The sequence below is a fragment of the Hirundo rustica genome, chromosome 3 (assembly GCF_015227805.2).
Source record: "Hirundo rustica isolate bHirRus1 chromosome 3, bHirRus1.pri.v3, whole genome shotgun sequence".
Classification (NCBI taxonomy): Eukaryota; Metazoa; Chordata; class Aves; order Passeriformes; family Hirundinidae; genus Hirundo; species Hirundo rustica.
In genome coordinates, this window is record NC_053452.1 from 69309916 (window position 1) to 69328998 (window position 19083).

Genomic DNA, 19083 nt, shown 5'->3' on the forward strand with positions numbered 1-19083 from the left:
TGGCACATCATGTGTCTGTGCTGCTGAGCTGCAACACTCTGAAGTAGAAGGAGAGAGAGAAGAGTGGGAGGTAATTAGCGACATGTCCCAACTCGAGGGAAATAATTCAGAGGAAGATCTTACAGCCTGCAAAAAACAGAGGCAGCAGATCTGGAGCAGTTTGTGGGCTCATCTTGCTTTTCCCTCTAGGAGATCATGAATACACACAGTTCTGGATAGTACCAATCAATCACCTTTGGGAAAAGAAATGTGTAAGCAGAAGACTGTGCCCTTGCTTTCCCTTGGCCAAGCACTACCTTGGCTGGTGCTTTTTCTCCAGGCAGAATGTGCAGATTGCAGATGAAAACTGGCTTATTCTGCACTGGCAGAAGACTTAAGAGTCAGACAGCCTGCAGGGTAGAAAACTGAAAATTAAAGACTGGCTCTGTGAGAACACTTGTTCTTTTCTACCATTTAAAAACCCCCAGATGTTGTTACATCATATAGAAAGATCTGGATTAGCTAGCAGATCTTTAAATGTAGATCACTTACCCTTCTGCAGAACATTTACTCTTAGAGACAGGAAAAGATAGGATAGTCAAGCCCAGAATTTCACAAAGAACCTGGCCAAACACATGAAAAAGTCCTCCACAATTGTACCTGGGTAAACCCTACTGCAGCTCATTCTTTTAAATTATTTTCTCTCTTCAGATGAGCTTTCCTGACAATCGTGCATGTTATGAGTTTGCATCTATGCCTCTTTGGGAAATACAAACAACAGTTTTTAAACTAGAATTTGGTTGTGGGGCCACAGATGAGCCACAGATCAGCGCATGAGTTCATTAGCGCATGAGATTTTGTGGTGATTTCCGCAAAACTTTGTGACTTTACTACAAAAGAGGGTAGGATCTATATCTAGTTCTCTTTGGTGGTAGGACTGATACTTTGATCCTAAAAGTTGTCTGGTGTCCTTCCTTACAGATTGGCTGAACTTTGTGTGGGGTGTGACAAAGTTCACAGGTGAAAGAGGTGAACTATGTGGAAATCATGACGCTATGTAACACCAAGGAAAAGAAAAGTTTATCAGCAGATCTGGTAGTTGGATGGTTGTATTCTAATTTCCCTTCAAAGATGCTTCAACTGAGGCCAGCCTCAGCTCCATGGCTGACCTTAATAAGAGAGAGTAGTTCAAGTGCAGCAAGGGGAAAGGGACAGAAGTATTATGCTTCTTAGAATCATGGAATAATCCTGGCTGGAAGAAACTGCCACAAAACTGCCAAGAAACTTGTACAAACTGTTGTCTTGTCCAAACCCCCACTTGAAACAGGCCCTATTAGGTCAGGTTGTTCAGGGCCTTGATTTTCAAAATTCAGCTGGCTGGACACTTTACAGCCCTTCTGGGTATCTGTTATGTCTGACCATCCTCAGAGTGAAAAAAGTGCTTTCTTGTTGTTGTTGCTTCTTGCTGTTGTTTGCTGTCCATCAGTGCGAACTCTGCATCTTCTCTGCTTGTAAGAGGGAAGTCTTGGAAGAAGGCCTCAAAATCAGGAAAGTTGCTTCATGTGGCTTTAGGGAAATGTGGTGTCATGCAGATGCAGTAAACTTGCTAATGGGGAAACAAAAAAAACAAACCACAGTCTGGTTCACAGAGGTTCTAGTTGGGTGGTGTTTCTCAACCTGTAGTTGATATTCAGACTTGAAGAGCAGGGCTGCTTGACTTGGTTGAATTTTGAAATGTGGAAGAGGATTAGATGACAAACTGATGCACCTGAAAACTGCCTGCTTTCCTCACTTGCTTATAGTGATGTACGTCATTGAAAAGAGGCACTTCTCACTGCTGGGTTGTAAACATCCTGGAATTTTTTCAAGTCTGGAACTGGGTTGGTGCTCCAGGACTTTGCTCTAAAATTTGTTTTAAAATGCATAAACAGAGTGCAAATTTTGTTTTCACAGCTGTTCTTTTCACTCTTCCCACTTCAAACTGTTTGCAACATTTTATTTTGAGGTAGAATAATCAGGGACCTTGAGTTTCTCATATGTAAGGATCTCTGAAGTGTCTCTGACCCTGCTGTATGTTTGCCTATGGCATTACAAATTTCCAGAGAGTTTAAAAATAATTGCAAAAAATGTAAGACAAGGAAGCAGTTTTGCCCAGCCTCTGTCCCTAACCTACTGAATCCAAGAAGTACCGGACATCAAGAGGACATTTTGAATTTATCTTGACATGGCTCAGAGGCTCAACAGTTATTTATTCATCTTGTATCAAAGTCCTAGAAAAGGTCATGCAGCCTCTAGATCAAAAATTCATAATGGATTTAAGAGCTGATTAGAGATGTATACTTGAATGGTGGGAGGGGAAATCCTGGCTGAATTTAAAAGTCCCTCAGCTAAGCTGATGACAGTGTGAGAAGACCCTTCCTTGATGAGATTTCTGTAAAGCAGCCTTGTGGATGTCAGAGCAGATATTCGTGCGGCACTGTAGGTTTGCGTTGACCACGGCATGGGAAGGCGGTCATAGAACAGCCACCCTTCCACATCACAAGGAGTCACAAGGGCACAAAACCTTGGGGTGATCTCTGTTGTATTTTTTTCCCACAGCCACACTGCTCTTTGCCAGTCCACGCTCGCCTCGAAACCCTTGCCTTTCATAACAATTTTTGTATTTCTAAGCATGACTTATGCTGTACAGTTTGGGGTTCTCTCCCTGTCCCTGCAGCTGGTTACAGCCATCAAGATCAGGGGAGGACAAAGCTGTGAAGTGAATTGAGGAACTGCTATACCATACACCTGGCCTGCCTCTTTCTGTGCCAGGTGTGCAACTGAGCATTCATCCATTTCCTATAGATTTCCTCTTCTCAGAAAAGTTGTGAATGCTTCAAACAGGCCTTGAGGTTGAACGTGTATCTCAGAGACTGGGAGTCCATGGCTCTCTTCCCTCTGAATTTAGGCAGGGATACCTTCCCAAGTTGAGGGCTTTTTGGTGTTTCAGCTGAAATCTGAGATGCTTTGCTTCTATTTGCACACTTCTCTGTAGACTAGAAGCAGCTGCACATCATAAACAATGAATTCAGTTGTTATATCAATAGCTCAGATGTATCAGGGAAAATTTGGATTTCTGCTAATATACTTATCTGCTATTTTGGGGTTTTTCCCCCTATTAGAAGTCAGGTTTTTCTTCTCTCTTAAAAAAAAAAAAAAAAAAAAAAAAAAAAAAAAAAAAAAAAAAAAAAAAAGGCAGGTAATGGCTGTTTTCATTTTAAGAAATTATATTAAACCACGTTTTCAGCATTTTTACGCATAGTAAATTTTTGCCTTTAGAAAGACTGTGATGCCCTGTGTATTCCTGGGTGTCCAATCTGTATGGTACAATTATTTATATCCCTGATATCTACCAAAAATGCTATTGCATTTCTCTTGGTAATTCTTCACACCTGTCAGGTTTCTGACAGAAAGTGCTAAAGAGCAACTATGTATTATCTGTGCTTTCACTACAAAAATAACCTGCTGGGACTTTTGCTTTATTACCTGTACTCTGCCATACCCACAAGAGGATTTGCACGAGTCATTAGCCGCTCTCTGTAATTAGGGCTGACCTGGTGTGCTTTGGTCCTATTTCTAGCAACTTTTAGTTTTCTGAAGTCATTCATTTGGGCACTGATGTGCCTCATTGTGTTCTTCTGTTGCATAACTTCATTATCTCTTCCTATGGGCTGAAGATCGTCCTTCTCCTTAGGAAGGAAAGTGTTGGAAACGCTTGAACATTTTATATATTTGGGGCTTACCAAGATTTGCTATGCTATGCATGTAATTCCTTCCATTTTAGTCTGTTTCTTTTCTTCCAGTCTAATCCATTCAGAAGATGAGAATGTTGATGCTGCTGGGTGTAGTAAATGTTAAATCCGGTCCATAAGATTTCTAAGGAATGTGGTTTGTCCCCTGCCCAGAACTGCATGTGTCCAGTCCCAACTAGATGGGATTTAGTCCTCTCTCTATGAAGCATTGTTGTACTTGTGTTCAGTTTATTAAATGAGATAACCCTACACAGCGAGGTTACGTTCCAGTCTCCTGCAGAAGAGATCTTTGTGTCTCAGTGTCTGTAATTTTCCTACGTTTCACTGGTAGTTCAGATAATACAGCTTTTTTTTCCCTTACTCCCTCTTGCCCCCTCACAAAGTTTGAGGTGATCCTGTTGTTGGAATTACTCTGCAAAAGAGAGTTGATCTGTGTGGATGTCTCTCCTGCTGTAGCCACTAGAGAAGAAATAGGGAAGAACAGTTAAAACAGCAGATGGAACAGAGCACTTCACACAGCTGTATTTCCCAGCACTCTTGGCTGGCTCAATGGCAAAGGTGATTGCAGTGGGTCGTGATGTTTACAGCAGCTTGAATATCCATGACAGGGTTTAGCAAGTGCTAAAATTGGTTGTGGGGGCTTTTTTTAAATCTAGATAATAAGCCTTCCAGTTGCTCTGCTGAAAGAAAAACATTACATTTTGAAAATTCAGATCTTACTTTAGGGAGTGTTTCATCAGTGTTGCTCTTTTCTGTAGGTGCACTGGTGCAGCTGATAAAAAAGCTCTTGTTCCATCACACGGGCACGTTTCACACCTCACATTCCCCTTCCTCCCCTGCAGAGAGCTGGACACAAACACATATCTGGTAGAGGGCCATCCCACCCTTTAGGAGCTCAGAATTAGATGTGAAGCAGCCTTGCAGCTGGTCTCATGACCAGCTCTGATCACTTACAGTACAACTGCAGCTTCAAGCAGGCAGGTGCCACCCAACTGGTCATGGGATCCTGGTGCATTGTAGGTGGGATCTCTAGGGAATTTAGTTGCTAAGAAGCATCACCTCCTTAGTGAGCTCATGCAAATTAAGGTTTATTTTTTAAGAGGTTAGTAATTTAGTCATGTTTGGGAGTTTTCTACAGAGATCAAAACACAAAGATTTTGCCTTGGCACCTTGCAAGTTTATGGTCCAAATCACAAAACCTCTCGAGTTGTTCAAGGAGTGACCAGAAGCTTTTCACATGAATAAATCACTCCAGTTTCCCATGCCTTGCTTCAGAATTAGCTTGAAAAATTTTGGCTGACGTCATGCCAAAAATCCAAAACAGCAACAAAGCAAAGCCTCCCAGCAGACACCCAGCATGGAGAATATTGCCAAACTTGGGTCTGTTTGTGCCAAGTTTATAATCAGGCAGACCAAGGGTCTTAATAAGTAATGCTCTCAACCCACAGCTAATGATCCCCACAGCATAGGGAGTGAGGAACGCTGTAGAGAGAGCCTGATAATGCTGTGTGCAAGACACAGATCATATCTGGGAATAAAAAGAAAGGAGAGCATGATCTCTGGGCATCAGATAAGGCCACTTCTGTGGATATTACTCATAGTAAAGGAATAAGTGTTATAATGACAGATAGATCTATAGGTATAATTTAAGGCATGTGGACAGATGTAGATTTTCCTGACCTAAGTGTGCTGTATTTTGCAGTCCAAGCCAAAGAATTGCTTTTCTTCTATAGTTTCTTTTATGAAATACAGGAGGAGGGGGATGGTTAAAGTAATTTTCTCAACATTAATTCTGCCTCATCAATACTTCATGGATTTAATAGATTTTAGAGTTACAGTCATTTGGGAGATTATTTTATCAGCCGGGCTCAGTGGATGTTGCTGAAACTAAGTGGAGGACAGAATGCATGTGTGTGTGATACAGGATGCTGGGGTACCAGGATTTAATTATTATGGGATTTGCTTAGGAGATTTCTCTGTGCTATTTGGGAAGCTTTATGTTGGGCACTAAATATATTGTGTATAGGCGAGTGATCTTCTCAGTAAGAGTTTGGCATGGATCTCCAGGTGCAAGTGTGTCTGTTTCCACCTCATAGCATAAGCACACTGCTCTAGTTCTTCACCTCTCATTACATCTCCATCTTGTTTAAATGCTCATCTGACACAAATGTAATGAAACTTCATATAAAGGATCATGAAGAGTAGGAGAGATCTCATTGCAAATTACCAAAGCTGAATATTTTTGAACACTGAGTTATTTATATTATCATTCTGCTAAGCTCAAAGATAAAAGAAAGCCTTGGACACAACCCAGAAAAATCAAGAACAGAAATTAGTGTAAAGATGATGCATTAATGTGAGTCTTGAGAATGCCTGCAGTGCTGTATCACAATACCCATTCCAAAATAAAAATTAAGATGGGTGGATTCTGAAGCCAGTGCTCAGTGGTGGGGGAGATTACAGCTTGAGGTGTCACATTCCATTAGCTGTGGTGGAAAGCTCTGTTTTAGGGAGTGCTCCACATCCTTCTGCAGCTGCCCTGCTAGCAATGGGAAGCAACATTTATGGTCTCCAAGGGGTCTTCTGCAGCCTCCACTGGTCTGGAATAGTCAGCTCTTCCCAAGACATATCAGGGAACTCACCGGTGGTGAATTTTAGAAAATATCCAGTGAGCTTAAATTCACGACAAGTTTGTGTCCATGTTAGCTCTGAAAACCTCAGAGCTGACAGAGGCTTATACAGCCTTCTCATAAATAGCATTTTGTCCTGGTGACCTTTATACCTGTTCAGCACCCACCTATAGGAGTCTACCTAATATAGAAAGTCATATTGCTGCTATTGTTTTTAAGAAGAAAAAATAATAAAAGATTCAACTGTGTAAATGTCACTCCTGCCCAGCCCGTTTAGTATTACAAGACAGGGAGAAGTCTGCATTGAAATTTTCCCTCTGGCAAAAGCTTGAAAAGCCTTGAATATTGTGTGCATCCTTGATCGTGTCATGCAATGATAGTAGTGAAAAATATAAAATCTCATTCTGCTAGGGTTTTGAATGCTGTGCTGAGTGCTGAGCACTAGCTTCCTTATCTTACAAGGTGGTTGGAATCCTGTAACAACCTTCCAGGAAAGCTATGACATAGCTACCATCATGGAAACATGGTGGGATGGCTTGCTTGGCCGGAGTGCTGCAACGGGTGGCTACAAGCTCTTCAGAAGGGACAGGAAAGGAAGGAAGGGAGGCTTTGCATATTAGGGAGCTTTTAGACTGTATAGAGTTGAGGATAGTGACAATAAGGTGTGGAACACCTGTCACATGAGGAGCAGCTGACGGAGCTGGGGTTGTTCAGCCTGGAGAAAAGGAGGCTCAGAGGGGACCTGAAAGATCATAACCAGGTAGGGGTCTGCCTCTCCTTCCAGGCAACAAGCTATAGGATGAGAGGACATAGCATTAAGCTGCACCAGGGGAGCTTTAGTTCAGACATTAGAATGGATTTCTTCACAGAAAGGGTGATTGGGCATTGGAATGGGCTGGAATCACCATCCCTGGTAGTGTTTAAGGAAAGACTGGATGTGGCACTTAGTGACATGGTCTGGTTGACATGGCGGTGCTTGGTCATAGGTTGGACTCGACGACCTCAGAAATCTTTTCCAACCTAATGGATTCTGTGTGATTCTGTGATTCTCTGATTTCAGATAGCATTGATTTACTGACATAAGTTTTGTGCTATTATTTAATTGAACTGAATTTTTACCATATATTTTGTTTTATGCAAAATCATGATAACTAAAATGAGTGACTTCCAGGCAGAAGGATAAAAATAGCACGGGAGAGTTTAGATTCTTTGTAAAATTATTAGTTAAAAATAGATATAGATAGGATCTGAATTGTTAACTACTTTGATCCCTGGTTAACAAACATTCCCATTCATGCAGTTGAGATGCTACATAGAAAGAAAAATCTATATGAAAAAAAAAAAAAAAAAAAAGAATTGTACACGATAGAAACAGGATTTTGGGTCATCTCTTGTCCTCTTGCTGCTTATCAGAAGTTAAAAGTTTGACTTTTTCTTCAGTGGGAAGTTAGACCAAATTGAAGAACAGTATGCTTTAAGCTAGTGATTGCATCAGTTGCCAGTGTTTGTTACTGAGGGTGCTGAGTCTGGTTAGCTGTGATTGGACAGAATCAGCAGTCTGGGGAAGTCCTCATTTTCCAGTGAGATTTTGTTGCTTGTGCGTGACACTTAAGAGTTTTTGTCCATTTTGTCCTCCTCTGCTAATTCCTCAATATTAGGGAATTAGTGTCTCTCTCCATGCCATTTACTATCAAACATAATCCCCTCTTCCCCTATTTCCTTCCATTTACATCCTTTGATGAGAAATATTTAGGCCACTACATGTCTTTATTCTTCTCAGACAGAGGCTGATGAAAGATATGTTACAGGAAATTTTGCTCCATCTTTAGAGCGGGGTATCTCAAAATATATGCTTAGACATATAGAAAGCAGAGGCTGACAGCTGATTGATGCTGTGGACTTTCATTGTTTTCTTCCATGGTCATTATGCCAAATTTGTCAAAACACAGGGAAACAAATTTGTATACAAGTGAAAGGGCATATTTTTTGTCAGGGAAGACAATGCAATGTCCACTGTCCTACTTTTAAGATACCCATTATGTCCATTTTGGTATCTGCTAAGTGCCTTTTTAGAAGCCCAGGATCATTCAATTTGCTTTTTAAAATGCTTTTTCTCTGGAGTTTTGCCCTCTGAGTGTAATTACACAGGGAGGCTTAGTTTGAGTTTAACCACTGGCTTTCCTGTATGTCATTATATAGTGTTGGGGGATTATCAGGCACAGTTGTAAACTGCAGTATATGTCTTAATTTTCTTTTTTAGATTAGACTGTTTATAAGCCAAGCATTTCAGATGACAGAGAGAGAGAGAGCACTAATCAAAGCTGACAAAGCAGAAGGAAAGACTGTGTTGAAGTACAAGAGTGTTTGCAACAGCCTTTTGCTCACCCCAAGGAAGTAAGAATGTGCTGAAGACAAGCTACATTATTAGTGTAAAGCAGAATTCTTACATGTCGATACTTACGTATTCACCATTTCTGTGTCAATGCAGCATGTGCCTTCTGTGTGTGTTACCCTGCACATGTGGTGTAGGTGGTATCCAGGCACAGTTACTTGTCTGGACATGCATGTGGGATGTGCTATTGGCTGCAATCAGCCGTAGCAAATCTTGCACAGAACTGCGGCTCCCGCCGTGCTCTGAGCAGCTTCACGCGGTTTATGCTCGCCAAAAGGTGTAGCACCCTCCATCTAACATCTCTTGCAGCAGTGTGCAAAGGAACTGTATTATGTAGCAGGCAGAAAGCAGCCCAGCTTGAAAACACTTCAGAAGGTGGATGGATGTTGGGAAGAGCTCTGAGGAAGGAGCTCCATTTCCAGGCAGAGAGAAGAAGCACTTGAGCCGCTTGCTGTGCACAGCCAGTGGTCTTTGGGAAGAGCTCACATTCACAGCAGTTTTGTTAGTTTGCTTTACCTTCTAGTTAACGTCCCCTAACTTGCATCTGCTTTTTCCATACTTTTCTGCATACGTGATTTAGGTGAATGTACGTGACATCTGAGTTTTAAATTTTGTGGGAAATACAGACTGTTACTCTGGTGTTGAAAGACCCTTTTTACAGAACTTCTAAGTTTCCAGAAATCCAAAGAAAATGATGGGGATTGTTTTGAGGCTTATGTTTGAGTCAGCACTGAAAGTCATTTGTGTTGCAGGGGTCTTCTAATTTCTGTATGAAGTATTTCTGTTAACATCAGTAGTTTCTACTACTGTATTAAATATTTCTCTGGTTGTGCTTCTGATTAAAGAAATTAAAAGTTCCTAAGCTGTCACTTTTAACCATTTCTTCTTCTCTAAGAAAACTCTTAGTCAATACTATCAGAGTCCAGTACCATTCCAGGCCACCATCCTGCTTTGGTAGGAGCTGTAAGAGTGCTGCTGGAGAATTTTCATGTCAAGTTATCAGCACTGTTCTCCTTCCACTATAACCAGCAATTCTCAGGGTATCTTTTTTGCCCAGAATATTTCTCCTCTTTTTGAAGCTACTCATGAATGTAGTCAATGTCTTGATATGCTCTTTTGAATCTCTTATGTTGAGATAAGTTCCAGGAGCTTTATGGTATGGCTTTAGGCTCCACTGGGTTGGAGATGCTCCTACTTGTCACCCAAACAAGAACTCTCCTTAACTATCTAACACAAGAAAAGAAAAGGAAAACAAACTAACTTACTAACTAACTAAAACAGGTAAAAGCACAATTAAAAATATCAAACCATTTTCTTGTTCCAGGGTAGAGGAAGAAGACACCCTAGGCACAGCTGGCAATTAGTTGTATATTTTCTTCAGGTTTTTAACCAGCTCTCATAGAAATCTGGTTTTTGATGGACAGCTCTCTAATGGTAGTGGACAGTGAGATCAGCAAATTTAATATGCTCTGCAAGTCAGGGTTGAAGTACCAGAAAACTGTGAAAGTCTGAGAGAAATGCCCTTGGAGCTCACTTTGTCTGCTCACAACTTGCCCTTTCTTGTATTTGACCAGTTTGAGTGTAGGTCATCTGCCCTAGGCTCCTCTGTGTCAGTGGGGTGGGGGAGTGTGAAGGGAACTGATTTTTAAAATATTTTTCTTTTTTTTTTTCTTTTATTTTTAACCCAGAACATATGAGCAGAACAACAGGCTGTATGCCAGTTGAAATCATGGTGGTTCACGCAAAGTGTCAAAGTAGCTGTTGGTGCCGTCAGAAATCTGTTCTTGCTTAGTTTGGCAATACATAAACTAGTAAGTGACTCTCCAAAGGTATTTCTGTGATTATGTGGCAGGTAATGACACATTTACTGTGTTAACAAGCTTGACTGTAGCTTGCTTGACATGTCCAGCAACCTCCAATTAAATTTTCTGTAACTTACAGGAATAATTCCTTCTGATATTGCATGCTAGTACCCTGCAAGAGTCTGGAAACATCTAAGCCATCCTAACTGATTTGTTAAATTTTATAGGTGTTGCTTATCTTATGATTAAACAAAATCTTGAGAAATAGGATTCTTCAATGGAGCCCAGTTAAATCTTTTGCAAGGACTGATAAAGCTTGCAAGTAGAAGGAACTGACACTGCAGATCATTTAAATCTGTATTATCTCATCAGTGGGTAATTTCCAAACCCCACTTATTATGTAAATGTATTCAGTAACCAGAAGAAGACTTAAGTATGTGAGAAATCAGGCTTTTATGTGCTGTAAGTCATCTCACCTGTGTTATGTTTGTTCTGGGTGAAAAACAGTGTCTGACTGTGACTGGGAGCCTCTCCAGGGATCTCATCCTCAAGTCTGCAATGCTGTGATTTACAGGAACTGCCTTGTGATGCCTCTTGAACCTTTTGGAGCTTCCTGTTTCTTTCTTAGTCTTTCCAGGACTAATGTAATTTTAGCTACTTCTTAGCAATTAGATTAGGCCCAGGCAATTTCCTTGTAAAATTGCCTGAGCAGGTTCTTCCACAAACTGTGATAAACTTGTCGTGGCTCAGCAATGTTTGGCAGAATAATTAAACAGGGCTTCAGCACCGCAAATAGGTATGTAGCTGAAAACCACAGATCTGCTCAGGTGCTTGTTTGAGTTTCTATAAACATAGTCTCTGTCATGGCCATATGTGTCTTCCGTTTATGGTTTCTGCTGCAATCTATGCATCATCCACTCTGAAAAATTATGTTTTATTTATTGAACGATAAAGCCCTTGCATCTCTTATCCCACAAATGCGCCAACATTAGACAGTGTCAATTTGTGTCATGTGGGTCTTTGGTGTTTATTTTAAAATAATATCCCTGATTGTGTTTATTTTAGAATAATACTGTTTTAAAACAATACCCTTGAATGATCAGGGATCTTAAGACAGAGAAAAGAGAGTAGTTAAAGATTTCATGAAAATCAAAAATCACCTTTGTGAGCATCTTTCCAAATAAGCCTGAGAACTCTACAAACCGGACAATTTGTTTTTCATGCAAGGGCTCTATTGATTTTGTGCAGCATGACACATTCTGCTAGGTCTTTGTGCAAAAGCAGCTGTGCTAACCTCCTGCCCCTTCCCCTATCAACCTCATCACTTTCTGACTGCATGTGTCTGGTGCCCCTGCAGCTATCCCCATAAACACAAATGCCCCTTTAAACATCATTTCTCAAGTGTTTTCCTCTCCGTTTCAGAGAGCACAGAGAAAGCAGAGTGTCCCTGTTCACACAGAGACATGCCATTATATTTCCAGCCAGTAGTCTGATTGCTAAAGAAAAAAAAAAAAAAAAAAAAAAAAAAAAAGACCACAACCACCCATGGGTAATTAGTACTGTGTGTGTAGTTAATCGATTTAAAATTAAATGCCACTGGTGCTGCTGAAAGGTATTGGGTTTGTTATTGCTTTGGAAAAAATCTGGTTTAGTGAAGACCATCCCTGAGAAGGGATATCGGTTCTTTGTGCGCCGCCTGCAACAAAAGAGAAGCTGGGAGTGCAGTTTCCACAAAGGGTGCTGTAAATTTTATTATCACCTAGATCGTGGGGTTTCTGTGTTGATTTTAAGAGAGAGGCCCTTCAATGTAAAGAAGTGGCTGCACCTTCTTACTCACAGCAAAAGGAGCTCGTGTGCCAGTGGTCTTGCGGGTGAGGTAGGAACCTCATCTGCTTCCTAGTCCATCATCCTCATCATTAGATGATTCTGCCTCCCAGGCAGACTGATTACTTTATATTGTCATTCATTAATGATTTATCAGACAGCTCCTCCCCTAAAGGCTCATCTCCTCTGTTATACTCACAGCCCACACGCAACCAGCAACATGTAGCTTCCAGCTGGCACTCTGGCTTTGGGAGAGCAAGCTGCTGGTAGCCCTTTCCACACCTCCTGCTGCCCCCTCCTCGCCTCCCTTCCCAGCTGCTCGGCTCACCTGTCTGCTCCTTGCTGGCTTCTTAGAAGCCATGAAATCCCCATGTGTCCTGCCCTCCTATGCCATCCCTTCAATCTGATTGTTTAATGTGATTTGCACAACTATTTTTTCAATTTAAAAAGATAGAAAGAGAGATGAGGTAACCCCACCTGTAATGCGGCTGTGCTCGTGTCTTTGTTACAGAAAGAGTGGCCTCTCGTTCTGGTGAGAGGTTTGCTCAGTGGTGACTTAGATTTTGGTAGAGAAGCGGGAGTACTGGGGGGGAGACTGAGCGAGCCGTGTCTGCGAGCAGGAAGGTGTGGGTTGGCAACAGTTTCAGGTTTTGCTATCAGGTGCTTGGCACAACAGCTCTGTTGAAACCCCTCTCCAGTTGTCTGTGTGAGAGAGTGATTTTTATCACATTGCTAAAGATTAACTCTATTCTTTTTCTCTGTTCTGCTCCCAGGAATCAGGCATGCTCTGAGGTCTGGGAAAGAGAATCCAAATGAATTCTCATGATGAAGAAGGGGGGGAAATCCAGAATTGTTTGCTACTGTCCAACTTGTCCGCTGCAGGCAGGTGGTGACTGAGAGCAGTGGGAACAAGGGCTGCAGGGCAGGATGAAAAAAGTATAAATTAGGAGAGAAGGAATAAATGAAACTCCCTTGAATCATTTATACATGACTGTGTAACTCTTGAGTGCTTAATCTACTCTTGGCAAGTGGTGACTGATATCTACTTTTCTCTCTCACCTCTCCCCCACCCTCCCAATGTCTTCAGAAAGGACATGTGACAGGAATAATAAATCTCTGCATTTTAACAGGCTAAAATGGAAATTATGGATTAAAAGTGCTATGAATGCCTCAGTAGAGAGAAACTGTCTGTTCCTAGGATGCCTAAAGTGTATTTTCACTTGCACTGTTTTTGAGAACTTTCTGAATTATTCAGGGCCCTCCACTTACCTCTATGGCACAACATTTTTAAGTAAAGCAGTGTTAAAGTCATCAGTGTCCAATTGCGCAACCCTTTTGCTCCTACTGCTTGAGTGTAGCTGGAGCCTGACACTGCTTGGGCTTTGGGGGAAGTCTGGATCTAAATCTAGATTGGATTATCTTTTACTCTAGCTCTTTGAGTTGGAGCTTTGTGCTGCTGTTTTAAGGGGACAGATGGAAGGTGAAGGGGAGTTCAGGCTGACACATATAGTGCTGCTGCAAGACTGTTCAGTTTGGACGTCTTTGGCTTTGGAACAGAGAGAGGTGTGTGAAAACAGTAGCTGGTTGTGTTCTTTGTGCAGCCAGTTGTCTTTAAAACCAGTGTCAGCTCTGAGGGTGTAGGAATCCTTGCTGCTCTGTGTCAGAGGATGCTTCAGTGCTGTCTCAGAGGGTGGAAAGCCATGGCAGGGCTCTGTTCACACAGGCTCAGGGGAAAGCGTGCGTGACTCAGGTCAGATCAGGGGGCAATCAAGAACAACAGCAAGTAACTTATTTCAAGGGATAGTCTGTGAACAGAACACGGATTTGGGACATGGGTCTTGCAAGCTTCTAGACCAAGGACACATCCCATTCCTTGCTGTGAGATTGGTGCATCGCAGAATAGTGGATGAGGATGGCAACTGAGACAGATAAAGCACTTCATGCACTAGCAGGTGCGTCAAAACTTCTTCCAGGTCTCTCAGTAAAACCTGTCAAACCTGGCACACTGTCAGCAGAGATAAGGGCTTGTTGCCTGAGGAGATTCCCGTCAGTAAAGCTGACTGTAAATTTACAGCACCTGACTACTTCATTCTCAGTTCTCTGTATGTGGGGTGTGTTACTTTGTGCATAGGGCGCATTAACTGTGTTAGAAGTTGCTGTAGTGCAAAGAGTATCCACTGAATTGCTACCTAGTGCTAACTGTCTGGGGTAAAGCACAGCTTACCAAGCAGTTGTTTGGTTTTCCCTTGGATCCCATTTCTTACCTTTACCACTTGGATTAGAGCACAGGCATGAAAAAGAGGGAATCTGAACCACGCCTTTTCCCTGCAAAATGTGTACTACACTTTTGTAACCTTACTGGATTGTTGCATTTGTCTCTATCTTGCAAAAGGAGTGAGAGGGGGATTTTTTAAGTGCAGCCAGTCTCCATATGACCTGACAGAATCACAAACTGCTGCAGTTAGAAAGGGCATCTGGAAATCATCTGCTCCAACCCTCTGCTCAAACCCTCTGCTCAAACCAGGGCCAACTTAAAGTTGGTATCTTGGAGTCATAGCCAAGTGGGGTTTGGGTATCTCCAACAATGGAGACTCTACAGCCTTTCTCGGCAGCCTGTGGTGTAGTGTTCAACACCCTCACACTACAAGAGAGGTTTCTTCATGTTTAAACAGCATTTCCTGTACTTGAATTTGTGCCCATCGCCAGTCACTGGAAACCACTGCAAGGTCTTGCCTTATCTCATTTACTGCCTCGCATGAGGTATTTATGCACATTAATAAGATTGTCCTGAGCCTTCTCTTCTCCAGGCTGAAGAGTCCCAGCTCTCTCAGCCTTTCCTTGTAGGATGGATGCTCTAAACTCTTAACCATCTTTGTGGCCTTTTTACTGGATCTGCTCAAATAAGCTGCTCTTCTGTACAAGGGAGCCCCAAATTTTCAGGGATCCCTAAATTGAATCCAGCACTCCAGTCATGTCTTACCAGTGCTGAATACAGGGGATCAGATTTCTTAACCTGCTGGAAGTGCTTTTTCTGATGCAAGCCAGGAGGCTGATGGCCACCTTTGCCATAAGGGAGCATTGCTGGCTCGTGTTCAACTTAGTTTCTACTGGAACACTTAGATTTTCTCCCTCAGTGCTGCTTTCAAGCTGGTCAGCCCTGGATTGCCTGAACCCTGCTGATTCAGGTTGGCATTTTCAGCTTTTTCTCATGTTTAATGTGTCTGTGACAGGTATTTCTTTGTGCAGACTATTTGGTCATTTTACATAATTACACTGTTGAACTAATTAAACTATCATCCTGGAATCATATCCTGTGGAAAGCAGTTCACCAAACAAGGCTCAGTGAGGCTTGCACCAAAATGGAGCATGTAACCCACCTAACCTATAGGGGTTTATTTCCTCCCTTTTTCTCACGCTTAAATGTAAAATAAGCATTATACTGAAGGAACCAGGCAAAGGCTAATTTGCCTCATTTGAATGTGAAAAGGAGCCCACATCCTTCCTGTGCCCTGCAAAGAATGCAGAAAGACTTTACAGAGAAAACAGATGTACTAATATGTATCACTTGTTGGGGGCAGGGGGAATCCAGGGTGCTGCCATTAAAGCAGTGCTGAACTTGCAAGAAAACAAAAGCACCAGCATACAAAATATAGTTCTGGAAAGCTGACAAGGCTGGGACTCTTTTCTTTTGCTCACATTTATGCTCCTGGCATCTGAAAAACTGCTCTTAAAAAAATATATATATACAAAAGGAAACATGGAGCCTCATTTTTCATGCTTTATCTTTGGGGAAGATGGTGAAGTGCCCAAATGCCAACAAAAAGCAGAGGCTCCAGCACAGATGTAGATAAATCTCCTGCATTTCAGAGACAATATTGCCTCACCAGAAGAATACACTACTGACATCATAAACAAAACAAACATAATTTTTGGAAGTATCCCTTGATTTTATTTGTGTTTTAAATATCTCTCTAACACGTAAATATGAAAGAGTTTGTCCTGTTAGCTCACAAAAAAAATGCAGGATACAGTAGGAAGTTTTAATGGTCTGACGTTTTTCAGCATGGGAGATAGAGAACAAGTGAACTCAGACGTTATTTCTACAGCTTTGCAACCCAAGTCAGGGTTCTGTCCTTTCCTGACCCATCTGTTTATCCCTTTCCAACAACTTTGGCATTGAGCAGTCAGGACTGACCAGTCAGCTTGTGACTCTGCTGGCGTTCATAACTTCCTAAATTCAACCACTTGCCTGATGCAGATTTGGCCCTGTAGCAGTATTGAGTCTCTTGCCAGCTTTTAGCTTGCAGACAGGAGGCAGTAGCATGTGGCAATTTATAATTTATTAGATACATGTATTGTCAGTCCCAGTAATAAATAAGAGAATGCTTTAATGTTTTCTCTTAAAAGGCTACCTCAGACTTCCTAAATTAAAAACTGGTTTTCCAAAAAAAAAAAAAAAAAAATCCCCCCCAAAAAAAAACCACCAAAAAACAGAAGTGAAGTAGTGTAGCAGTTAGTCAGATTTCTTTGTTCAGCAGTGGTAGCTGAGTAGCATTCATGGGTAGGTGCAGTTCTTAGGGAAGGTATTGTGTTCTTTTCCCTAAGTGCAGTACATTTTCTTATAGTCTGCAATAATGAGGTTCACTTCAGAATTGACATTTCCTGCTTGATCTGCTGTTTTCAACTTTGGAAAGTGTTCTTTATTCACAGGAGTTTTAAATCTATAGCACTGACATGCAAATATCCAGCCATGGATAAGACAGGCTCAATAACCTTGAAAAGAAAAATTTTAAGCCCACTTACCTGAATCACTTAGATGAACATGAAGGGAGCACAACAGCTTTTGAGGTGTTTGAGTTGCAGTTTAAGTACTGGCTTGTTTTGTACGATCTGGGTAAATAAAATCTTGGCCTTGAACTGGTATCTGTGTATTGGAACAAACACTCGATGCAGCACACTGCAGAAGGAAGGAAGCAGAAGAGAAATTAGATCACTTTCCTGCATTATTTCTTGTAAGTGTAGTCTTCTTACGTATGGAACAAACATTTCCTCTTGTAAAAATATTGTAACAGCCTGCAGTAGCCAAACAACAAATAATCTGCTGTGGCTGAAAACTGGAGTCAAAGGAGCAGGTTTAGAGGGAAGTATTGGAAGACTGCAGCTGATCGAATCTCTCATGCTCTGAAAAGATAGTGAGCGTGAGCTACATAACAGCTGCTGTGATTGTCCTAGCAACCAGGACTTTACAATATGGAAGAAATAATAGACTTACTCTTCATACAAAAGGCAGTGTAAAGGTATGAGTGCATTTGGTCCTTGCTTTTTGTCTTGTATCACCTGTGCATTTAGACAGAACCATGTGGGTATCTTAATCCCCCCTCTTCTTCATGTGCCTTTATCCTGGAGTGTATGTGCTTTCTTTATCTCTGTCTACAGTGACATGGGTTGGTACCCATATTCCACACATTCTCTTACATCACCGTTAAGTCCCCGCTGCATGAACTGCACCAGCTCTGGTTTGTGATAGGAATCACAGAGGTGAGAATCCAATTCAGTAACAGAATCACCAATCAAAGAATTGTTTGCATTGGAAGAACTTTTAAAGTTTGTCTACTCCAACACTCTTGTCCTAGACAGGGACACCTGCCACTAGACTGAGTTACTCAAAGCCCCATCCAACCTGACATTAAACATTTCCAGCAACGGGACACCTTCTCTAGGCAGTCTGTTCCAGTGTCTCACCACCCTCATGGTAAAACATTTTTTCCCATATCCAGTTTAAATTGACCCTTTTTTAGTTGAAAACTGAAGTTTAAAAAAAAAAGTCACTATAGCACTACAGGTGTGTTAAAGAGTTTCCCTTCATGCTTCTTATAAGCCTCCTTTAAGACTGTTCTAAGGTCTTCCTGGAGTATTCTCCATGCTGAACAGCCCCAACTCTCAGCCTATCTACATAGAAGAGGTGTTCCATCCCTCTAATCATCTTTATGGCCCTCCTTCAGACCTGTTCCAACAAGTTCAAGGTCTGCTGCTGGGGATCGCAGAGCTGGATGCAGAACTCCTGGCGGGAACTCGCAAGAGTTAAAGGGACAGAATCACCTCCGTTGACATGGTGGCCACGCTGCTTTTGATGCAGCCCAGGATTCAGCTGACTTTCTGGGCTAGAGTCACACGTTGCCAGGTCATATCCAATTTTTCATCCACCTGTACCCCCATGTACTTCTCCACAGGGCTTCTTTCAGTTCCTTCATCCCCCAGTCTGTACAGATGCTGGTGATTGCCCTGACCCAGATGCAGGACCTTGCACTTGGCCTAGTTGAATTTCACAAAGTTCGCACAGTCCCACCTGTCAAGCGTATCAAGGTCCCTCTGGATGACATCCCTTCCCTCCAGCGTGTCAATGGCACCAGGTGGTGTTTTGAGCAACCTGGTCTAGTGAAAGATGTCCCTGCCCCTGGCAAGAGGGTGGAACAAGATGGTCTTTAAAGGTCCCCTCCAATCCAAACCACTCCATCCATGAGTTTATGATTAAATTGTTTATAATTCCTGACGACTGGCAGCCATAAAATCCTTGTTGCCTGAACCTTGTGACGCTTATGCAGGTCGTAACATAGAGTAAAAGATTCTGCAGCTTCTGATGCTCAGCCAAACTGTGGACCACAACT

General features: G+C 41.9%; 1 protein-coding gene across 4 annotated transcripts in view; it reads left to right on the top strand.

The window, feature by feature from the left end:
- The window catches only part of FYN (FYN proto-oncogene, Src family tyrosine kinase), a 139753-nt gene that overhangs the window by 61731 nt on the left and 58939 nt on the right, over positions 1–19083 (top strand). The window lies entirely within an intron of this gene.